The 11,373-nt window shown below is 43.4% G+C and overlaps 1 long non-coding RNA gene across 1 annotated transcript in view; it reads right to left on the reverse strand.

Moving 5' to 3' along the window:
* The window catches only part of LOC309361859, a 157,143-nt gene that overhangs the window by 101,121 nt on the left and 44,649 nt on the right, over window positions 1-11,373 (reverse strand). The window lies entirely within an intron of this gene.

Below are 11,373 nucleotides of genomic sequence, written 5' to 3' on the forward strand. Positions count from 1 at the left end.
ATAGCTTGTTTATAGCCTTGTTTGTGACTGTATGACTTTATAAGGAGCGGGTGGCGCTGTGGTCTAAACCACTGAGCATTTTGGGCTTGCCGATCAGAAGGTTGGCAGTTCGAATCTGCCCGATGGGGTGAGCTCCTGTTGCTCTGTCCCAGCTTCTGCCAACCTAGCAGTTCAAAAGCATGCCAGTGCAAGTAGATAAACAGGTACCACAGTGGCGGGAAGGTAAATGGTATTTCCGTGTGCTCTGGCACTTGTCATGGTGTCCCGTTGCCCCAGAAGTGGTTTAGTCCTGCTGGCCACATGACCTGGAAAGCTATCTGTGGACAAATGCTGGCTCCCTTGGCCTGAAAGCAAGATGAGTGCTGCACTCCATAGTCACCTAGGGCTGGACTTCACTGTCCAGGGATCCTTTACCTTTCTTTCTTTGTGACTTTAGGAGTGAGATCGTAAGTGATAAAGAATCTGGATTGTGTCGCTACTTTCATTGCAAATAAACACGCTCTAAAACCACAAGGAAATTTGTAATCCAATGTCTTCCAGTTTGCGCAATAGATACTCTGAATGCTTCCAATAGCCAAGTAATGAGTCCTTTTGAATGCCATTGCAGAGTTTGGTCCTCCCAAATGTTTAAAAGGGGGAGCTGTGGAATAGGAGCCTTATATATTGCAGAAAATTCATGATACACCTCTAACCAAAATTCTTGTTCAGGCAGGCACTCCCACAATAAATGGAAGAATGTACCTTGCACCCTACAGCCTCTCCAACCACATGATGTCATCTGTGAAGTTATATGTGAAAGTTGAACTGGTTTACGATGCCACCTGTGGGAGATTTTTTGATGAACAGTTCCCATATAAAGGGAGATACAGATTGGTGTGACATAAGAGTTCCATAGTTTCTTCCACTCACTTTCTGGTGTAATTGTACCCATATCTGTGTTCCAAAGCAAGTTAATTCCTTTTAGGAATGCAATGGACAGATCCAGAATGCTATAGTGGTGAATAGGTGTCCTGTGGCCTAACTGTTCTACAGAACAGAGAAGGAGGCTTCTGGGAAGGTGGTGGGCTTGCTTTTCTTTGATAGTCTGGGGCTCCTTTTGCAAGAAGCTTGAAACCAAAACTGAAACAAATGCAAGGAATAGCAAAAATCATTGAAGGGATGATTTCACTTCAGAGGTACTATTTCTAGCTTGGTATGTTTCTCTTGGGAATCACGGTACAGTTCTTTCCCCAAAGTGTTCAACCTTAGAAAGCATGTAGAAGGCTGCTTGTTCATTTTAAAAGAAAAACCTCTGCAGAATTAAAAATCTAAAAAATGTTGTATTTCCGAAATACACTCCCTTCCCATGTGCATTCTGAAGGACTCTACTCCCATCTGCTAATGTTCAACTGAAGCATCTCACGGTTAGGAGGAGCACAGCTAAAGAGAATTTGGTCTGTTTCTGTGTGTTAAGTTAAGCAGATCTTTGGAAAGGGACAGGATTATCCTGCACATAAACAGAGAGTGTAATCTGGTAGATTGGAAGCGGAAGTTAGGTAAAGGAAGACAGAGCATGGAAGATAAAGGCAATAAAATTGACTATTTAATACATGGCTGGATTTGAGAACAGAAAGCTTCTGTTTACTAGAGGCATACAATCCTAGATTAGTCTCCCTACATGGTTATGATATTAAAGAGACTTTCTGCTCCTGAGTTAAGGCCCGGTCCCAAGGAATGGTGGGATGGAGTTGTAGTGTATTAATACACTCTTTTTGTCTCTTTGTACATAGTCTGATTTCTTTTTTAAAAAATTATTTCATCCTTGGAATAGAACTGCCATATTGATCTGGTGTCTGACTAGTGATCTTGTTCACTGCTTAAGTCCTCTGGATTTTGCCAACCTTGTCTGGTGCGGTTGGTCATATCTTCTTCCCCTGTGGCATGGCCTGCTGCCATTTGGTTTCTGTGCATTGCCTGCAACCTTTCAGACTCCTTGAAAACGATTACGAGATGGTTGTCAGTGCCCAAGCCATGCTTTGGAATGTGGAGTGTAAGCAGATAACGAAAGGTGCTGTGGTCGCTCACGCAGAGTGTGTGTGTTCTAGTCCATTGCTTCTCGTACAGTTTGCATGCAGTAGAATTTGTTCTTCAGGACTCCATGGGATGGAATTGCCTTGGTCTCGAGGAAAAGGGGCATCGAGCAATAGTGGTGTCTCGGCAGAAGGAAAACCACGCGTTTCTGTTTGTCATGCTGAGCTAAATTCCATTCTGTACAGTATGCTGAACTAGAGTGTGCGTGTTGGGCAGTGACACGAGACGGCCAAAAGGTAAATTTAAGCTGCTACTTCAGCAAGCATCTAAAGTTGTAAGTGATTCCCCACCCCACCCCCATTTTCTTTTTGTGCCAGAGCCAATCCTGTACACTGGAATATTTCTTCTCCACGTTGTCTTTCTTCTTCGTTTTGCTGTTCGTTGAGAGCGGGTTGGTGAAAGGAGGAAGGGGAATTCCTGTAGCTGTTACTAAGTTAATGGACCTCAGATCTAACTCTGCCACCTCTAGCAGTTCCCCCTTAATATTCATCTGTTCCATTTGAATGCTTCACTGTCTGATACTTCATTTCAGCACTGCTCTGAACTTGGGAATAAAGCAGTCATAATGTTCCAGTGCCTGTGAACATGGGATTGGAGGAGCAACTATAATTCTGCATTGCTGTGATTAGGGTACTTATGCATACTTGTGCTGATAGGGCAGAATTCTGCTGCTTGTGTATGGGGATTATATGCATGGTTCCATAAAATAATTATTAAAGATTTGGAAACTAGAAGGTGATTGGGCTTTTGTGATGGTTGGATGTATTCTGCACCAAACCAAACTCCATGGCTCAGTTTGCACCTCACTGAAAACCAGAGTTAATGATTTACCATGAAGATGCAGATTGTTCACAACCCCTGGCCCAGCACCATGTCCAAACTGGGGGTATTTGTTTGTTTTGCTTAGCCAAGGACAAACCTTTGCTTCACACTGTGTGGAGCAAAAGCAAACCATGATCTCTTGTTGGGATGTAAAAATAAGCGTGGGATTATGGTTTGTTGTTCCTGCTTCTACAAGGGAAGGAGTGAAGTAGTACACGTTCACAGCAAGTGATTTACCATGAAATGCGAACACAGCCTGAGTAGAAAATTCTGTAAAACCCATAGAGCCAGGTGCTGAACACAGGTTTTGTTATGTTTCCTAGTTTGTGCTTGCATGCCCAGATCAGCAATTCATGCCAGGCAATTCTTGCTCTTTCACGGTCTGGCTATGAAGCCCTCCCCTACTTAGTGATTAAAAAATGCCCATCGCTTATGAAAAGTTTAGGAAACACTGCCCTAATAGCTTTATTTCCTTTATAAGCTGTTTAGATCTCATTAGCAACCTCTTTATTTCCCTTCCCCTGACTCTGGGAAGTAAGTACAAATTATATGAAGTGAAGGAAATGCATTATTTCCATATATTCTTCGAAGTCCTGTTGCTACTTCTTCATCCTTGCATCCCTTTTCCCTCTGGATTGGCAACTGGGAGCTGTTTGGAACTGGGTTTGGATTGGGGAATCAGCACATGGAGGTCCCAAACATCAGCTCTGAATTGCACAGAACTTTTTTTTACTAGGGTGGACCTTGTTAACCTTGCTGTATAAGTAGCAGGAACAGCAGCATCGCTCACTGTTGTTATTACTATGAGCAAAACCAGCACAATATGATAAGAGCATCTTATTAGAGCAAAAGTTGATTTGTGGGTTGTGAGTGCATATGCACCGTCACCCAAGCCCCTTTCTTGTTGGTGATTAAAGATGAATGCCTAATCTTTTCTTGTCAGTAACTATTGCCTATCCTGCCTTTCCATGCATTGACATTAAATCTGTTGGCTGTCAGTTCTCTGTGTGTAGCCATGGGAACTCTGATGTCACTAACGAGAGCTTGTGACTTTCCTTCCATGCAGGAAAGATGACTAGTGAAGGCAGCAGGCGGCAGGTTGGCGGGATGTTAATTATTGTAAATGGTAGAAACAGAGTTAAAAAAACCCATCTGGTGGTTCCAAGGTGGGATTCTTGATTAGTTTTATCTCTTCCCCCCACCTCACACCCGCCTTTTATATTATAAATGCTAATTTTTCCTGCGGAGGAAGAAATGCTGGGGGTGTGCTCTCTTTGTGGGGAGGGGAAAGGGAGCTTAATGGTTAATGTCTAGTAAGCACTTTGGGAGATTAAAAGGGCTATTTATTCTTGCAGTTCCAGCAGAGGAACTTGTTGAAACGTGGCAGTGCTCCTGTCACTCAAAAGCAACTGCCTTTGGGGAAAACTTCTGATTGACAAACGAAGGTGCTGAGCTGGGTTTAGGAGAACAAAATGCTGTTCTGGGGGAGAATCTGCCGGAAAAACATCTTTCTTAGGAAACTTTGAAATGATTTCTCTTGCTGATTTTTAATACAAAAAACGCACTCCTCTGGAGATTGGAGCCTTGCCTGCAAAGGTGTGTCTTACAGAGACAGGTTGCAGTTGAAACCAACACTTAATCAACCCTTTGCAAAATAATTGTTCAGTTCTTTCCCCAAATGGCCTTTGTGATGTTTGTTAGCTGGGCAGTGGTCTGGCTGAATTGTGTGCTTTTCTGTTCTGCTTTTAAAAACCTTTCTTTACGTGGTGCGTTGAGTGGTAGTGTTAAGTATTTATTTTTAAATACGTATTACTTTTCTTTTATCCTTTTTGATGGGCACTTGCCCCAGAAAAGCGGCCTAATAATCACCATCATAATACTAAATAATAAAAAAAAAATCATAGGAATGCTGTGTGGCAGGGAGCATAATCTGTGACATATTGTGGAATTTCATTCATTTCCGTGGTAGTTTTGCCCTTTTGAGGGCCAAACGACGCGTCACACTGAACAAATTATGTGCAGCAATCTCTCCTTTTTTTACTTTGCTGAATTACAGGTACAAACAGGGTGATCCTTACTTGGAAGGCCACATGCAGAGAGGGGAAATTTATCTCTTCTCCCCAGCATTGTCAGAACTGAAACTGAACATGAGCACCCACCCCTCATGCTACTATAATGTTTGGGGGTGTGTGTGTGTGTATGTGGGGGGGGGATCTTTCCTGTTGCGGCAGTGAGAAGTTACTTCCTAAGTGTTCTAGCTGTGGGGAAGGGCAAGAGATGTTAGTTCCGATTGTGCTGTGGAGGGAAGAGAGAAGTCTTCCCACACCCACACAACATATGCCGCATTTCCAAGTTAAGGATTGCCTCCTGTGCGCATGCAATTAATAAAAATAAAAGGGGAAAGGAACCTACACGCTACACACTATGTGTAGTTTCGCCCCTAGATCCATTGATTTGTAGGGCAGGCGGGGTGGGGGAAGAAAATAAACATCCAAAAGCAACCTTCAAATACAAATTTGGTTCAGTTTCCACAGTCTCTTCCAGCTCGTTGCCCACAGAATTTCAAGTAGTAGTACATTGGTTTTATTTGGCTGTAAGAATGTAACCAAGTTTCAAGTTGTGGGCTCACTTACTCTTTTTGCCGTTTCATGAGCTCAGAAATAAAGTCTTTGCATTCAAAACATACATACACAGTATCTGGAATTCAGCTAACTTTCACTCAGAGCAGATGCACGGAAATTAACAGACCTAAGTTGGTCATGGCCATTAATTTCAATGGGACTACTCTGAGTAAAGCTCACTCACCTATAAGTGCTAATTTATCAAGGGAAAACTTCTCATTTAATAACCTACTTTACTGTATGACGTATCTGTTTATGTGATATAAATGTTCATCTGTGATGTCTTTTTTTAAAAGCATTTATTAATTTTCCAATAAGAACATCCAATTAACATATCAAATCAAATCCAATAAAAATATAAAAATAAAATAAAAAAGTCCGATTGTCTTCCAAATTGTAATAATTTTTTGTTTTGGCTTCCCACTGTCTGAATTCCAAAGCGTTTTCAACATCATAGTCCTGCCTCTCATCATCATCAGTGTTTTTCATAATTCCATATCGTGATTTTGTGATGTCTTGTCTACATCCAGTTGGCTAATGTAGTTGTGCCAGGCAGCTCAGATTTGGTCTATAGCTGAGGGTCCTTTTAAAGTTGCCCAGATAATATCATACAGATAATAAATTATTGTTAATAATCACTTGTAAAGCACCTAATGCTTACTAAGTGCTGTGCAGACATTAAAAACCAAGGTGGTTTGATTTATGAACGATCAGTAAGGAATATGGGCTGCTTTAGCTCAGCATTATGGGTAGTATTATGAAATATAGCTAGAATTCCAAGTACTGTAAATGGATGACGTATAGTTAGAGATTCTAGTAATTATGGTGGTTCCGGGACAGTATTATAGTCAGGAAATTCCTTTGGACAATAGGCAAATGCTGTGCTTCATGCTAGGAAACAACAACAACAACAACAACAACAACAACAACTATCATCATCATCACCACTGTTACTACTACTGCCACCATTTGCAGTAGGGAGTTGCCAGTGCCTCTTTATTCCAGTGGTTTGATGTGATGCCACATAGAGAGTATTGGCAGAGAGGTCATGGCCTTTCTGACTGCCATGGATGGGCTTAGCTGATCTAATGTCACCCTCAGTGCTTAGAAGGATTGTTGGAAATGTTAGTCTGAATTCTGAAGATCCAAACATTATTGAAATTAAATCCTTTCATATGGCACTACTTCAGTGGGTTTTGAATGAGCTCTTTGTAGAAAAAGTGGCATATAAATGTAGTAATAAATTTAATGAATCATTGATTCTGTGATCTCGTGGCATTTTACTAGAAGAGCATGATTCTGCTTACCTTCTATGGCAGGATAGTTAGCATAATGCAAAGAGTTGTGTCAAATGCTGTAATTTGTGTAAACTGTGTGTCTGGAGCTATGTAAAACTTCCTAAATCCTCAGGAATATCACACCTTGGCCTGCCTGAGACACAGAAACCCCACCTTATGCGTGATGCGATTTCCTTCTTCCCCACACTAAAAACCAAGCTCTTAAAAGAGATGTTTCTTCTTGTTTCTGGGTCTCTCTTGCCTCCTTGCTAGGAAGGGAGGGAACTCTGTTGCAACAGAAAAAATAAAGACCTGTCTTGCTTTCACTGCCGCCTGCCCCCATCCATTCATCTCTGACCGATCATGGACTTAGGGGACTCAGTCCCTTGGGGAGTTGGGCAGCAAAAGCCAACCATCCCTATTTTTTCTATGTCAGATGGATTCTGTCCAGGGTCTTAGTCATGGCTGAGCTAGAGATCTAGCTATACAGTATGGGGGTTACCTGTGTCATATTGGCATAGCTGCTTTGCCCTGGCTTTCTAGTAGTATGGACATTTTTCTGTGATTTCTAGGGTGATGATTGTGATCTTTTCAAATATTGAGATGGTTCTATTTCGCTCTCTCTCTGCCTTCCATAAACATAAAAAAAACCCTTGATTTTGATGTTTTACACCCACTTGAGATAGATCAGGCATTTCTAAGGAACAGAAAAGGAGTGAAGGTAAGAAATCGATAGTCTAGGAGATCTGGCTTCAGGCCTTTTTTGTGACACTTCAGAGGCCTGGTGGAAAAATCTTTCCTACTCTTGGAATTAAACCTGTCCCCAGTTCCATTATCTCCTCGCTTCAGGCAGGAGGGGAAATGACTGGATTAAGCCTGGCATTAATCCAAGCTACTTTTCAGCCAGCTTCCTTTTTAATCGCACTGTTGTTGGTTTTACTTGATACTCCCCCCCCCCTTTTAAAGTCATCTCCATCCTTCTGCTTGCAGCGTCTCACACCACATCCACTTTAGGGGTTGGCTGCTTGCTTCTTCCACTGCAATAAGACGGCAACTGTCCTCTTGCATGATGCACAAATGTGTTAAAGTTCTGAAAGGGGGCAGACAAAATTGGAAACAGCCCTGGCCAGAAGCTTCCAAGCTACGATTCAGTAGGGCACCCGAGAGCTGGGAGGTTCTCTGTGGTGGCCTTTAGAAAAGCCTCCCCTGGATTGCTGGTTGATTCATGCTGGAGTCTATTAATAGCTTTGCTCCACCTGCTAAGGTGCGAAAGTCCAAGGCAGCAGGCCATTGGCTGCTACTCCCCTTCAGTCCAGAGTGACCTTCCAGCTGTCCCTGGGCAACTCTTCGAACACAGCAGAGCTGGGCTTAAAAGGAGGAGAGCAGAAGAACAATTGGGAGGAGAGGCTGGCAAGTAACAAGAGATCAGTGTAACCAAACACAGCAACTAAACCAGGACGTGCAGGCTCTGTCTTTCCAGATTTTGCAGATGTTAAACATTTGCAGGATACTTATTGGACTGCTTATTGTACATGTGCCTCACCGTTAAGCCTCTTACATAGAAAACTAGGAGGCTGGGTTTCAAACGATAGGAGAACTTGAGTGGAATACTCAAAGGTCAGTATCTGAATCACTCATCCAAAGGTCACTGCGTTTCAGGCTGTTTTGTCTTCGGAACAGACAGATGGCCCTTGCTCTCTTCCTGCGCTGCGTGGCTGTTTACAGCTCACCATGCTCTTTCCCCTCGGCGGAGTGGAAGGCTTACCCTCATGATGTTTAGATAAGGGTTTCCTCTTTGCTGTTGTGTCAAACACCCGCAGCCAGTTGGCTTGAGCACCGCTTGTGTTGCATGTTAGAGTTGTTTTTCCGGGATGCACTTGGACACTTGATGCCCTTGAAAGGTGGCTTCAGGAGGCCACATGTTTGGATTTTGGTGGCCAGCCATCGTGTCTGGTAGAGCTGTCTTTGATGTACAGGGACAGGCAGATGCACCCCTTTTTGAACCTGCTGTGCTCAGGGGGCAGTGGTGATGAGGAGCGGTGTGTGTAAAAACCCTTTCTCTCATACCTGCGGCATTGATGGGGGTGCATCCCAATGTGCTGGGCACCATTTTCCAAAGAGCCACTCTGCTTCCTTGTGCTTCTGAATACTTTAAAAAGAAGGTTTCTGCTTCAGGAGGGCACGCAGGAGCCTTTTTCTTCTGGTTGATGGAACTGAACGTTTCTGGTAGTTGGTGGCAACCATATTGGTGGACCATGAGTGTTGCTGTTCTGCAAAGGGGTTGTTAACATATAATGATGCTGTAGAGGCTGAGTGAGTGTGTGTGTGTGTGTGTGTGTGTGTGTGTGTAGGAAGATCTGTTGCACAACACAACGAAAAGGGTTCTAGGATTTGGAGGAGTGTGTATCCCATGACTTATCGGCCGTCTGACTTGTGAACTTTAACTGAAAGAATAAGGAATCCTCGTCACTTTTTTGTTTTGTTTTGTTTGTTTCTACTAACCCTTTTCTAAGTAGGGAAGCAGAAGAAAAATGGTATTGAATTGTCGGCGCAAGTCTAAACATGCCTGGATCAGGTATTGGAAGCTTTGCCAGATGCTTAGCTCTGACTTGCACCTGAACATTGACTGTGGATGTGCATCTTTGAAAGTTTCAGGTGCTTATTCACAGATGACTTTTAAGGGGAGTAGCATAATCGTGTTGTAGAACCCTGGGGGCCAAATGAAATGTGACCCGTTGAATGTGCCTTTCCATTTAACTGGAGGTTTTCGTAGAATTGTAGAATTGGAAGGGACCACAAGGATCATTTAACAATGCAAATTGTAACAGCTAGTCTAAACTGAGGTTGTCCAGACTGCAACAAACTCGGAGGGAGATTTTAATCATTTTTTCGCTGTGGAAAGTCCCTCCTCCAATGCTGGCAATTGTATTGGGAAGAAATCCCCACTGCTGCCAATGTGGGATATTTCCTTCTCCCAATGCAAGTGTCAGCTTCAGATGTGTCCTGAGTGCTAAATATGCCGCTGGCCTTAAAAAAACCCCACCTCACCCCAAACCATACGCTTCAGGTTACATACGCTTCAGGTTACAGACTCTATTAACCCAGAAATATAGCTTTAGGTTAAGAACTTTGCTTCAGGATGAGAACAGAAATTGTGCTCCGGTGGCGCAGCAGCAGCAGGAGGCCCCATTAGCTAAAGTGGTGCTTCAGGTTATGAACAGTTTCAGGTTAAGTACGGAACTCCGGAACGAATTAAGTACTTAACCCGAGGTACCACTTATAAGATACAAAACTTCCTTGCCCTGTACTGCAAATTGGTTATATAGAAGTAGATGGCCGGGTTTGCTCTTTTTAGGGGAAAAAGTAAATCTGGAAAAGAATCAAATGGGAAGTTTTGCCTTTGTGTGGATTGTTGAGGCTGTTTCTTGACAGCAGGACATCTTGTAGGTGTTTAGGAGTTGCAGGTGAAACATGGCTTGACTCTGTGGTCTTGCCCTGGGTGCTGGCCTTGGAATAGCTGTTCCAAACTCTGTGAGCGAAATCAGAATTGTTTCACTTTTTTTTTAGTTTTTGTGGGTTAAAGCTGGGCAACGGGCCCCCGCTCTGGCTTTTCTTAAGTGTACAAAGAAACAGCAGTATTCTTACGGTTCTCTGCACTGTTGAACTATTAAGTATTAAAGGCTTCTTGTGGTGTGTTGGCAAGTGATTGACACTAAGCTGAAGCAGGTGCAGAGTGCGTGGCGGCTTCCTCAAAGCTATGTGGGGGTGAACAACTACGCTGGGAAAGCAAACTGCGGGCTCTCCCTGTGCCCACTGGGTGTTTAGGCCTCTGGATTGTATGGCAGCTGGCCCTTTGACTGGTACACCAAGAATGAGCTTGCGGGAGGAGGGGCTGTAGACCTACATATCTAGCCTAATAATGAAAGCTGAGCTTGAGGGCTGAAGCTGGCCTGTAATGCACTATCTGCCTTATGCAGACTAAAGGCCCCGGGAGGACTCAGCAAGCTACATTTGCATTTAAACACCACACATGCAAAACACCTATCTTGAATTTCCTTAGCTTTTTCTTCCAAAAAGCTTCTGTGAGACAGAAAAGCCCTAGAAGCCTAGAGACAGCCCCCTCCCATAAATATAGTTTTAGTTAAAAGGGAGGTAGGATTCATATAGGGGTGCAGGCAGGGAGAACTGCTCACAATAATCAATTTGACACAAACCAACTCTTGTCATGCCTGGAGATAAAAACAAGTGCACTTCCTTGGATAAGTGGCATAGCGCCTGAACGCGTGCAAAGTTTATTTCCCTACCCTTTTATGGGTCCAGGCCAACTTCAGCTGTGACAACTTCTTTCATCAAAGGCATGGACCACCGAGGGGTCCATAAATAAAGGTTTCTCTGTGGGAATATGCTGTCTTTGGGAGGCGGCTTGAGTCTGTGGGATCTTCCAGGTTGTGTGACTATGTTCTTCCCAGAGGGAATTTGCTAATACCTTGTTTGCCCTTTTTCTTTTTCTTTTAAACACAGAACAACGCTTCTGGTACACGCCCAAGGATTGACCATGCGTCTCCACCTGTTGAGAGATGTTC

The sequence above is a fragment of the Podarcis melisellensis genome, assembly GCF_964234715.1.
Source record: "Podarcis melisellensis genome assembly, chromosome: 2".
Taxonomy (NCBI): domain Eukaryota; kingdom Metazoa; phylum Chordata; class Lepidosauria; order Squamata; family Lacertidae; genus Podarcis; species Podarcis melisellensis.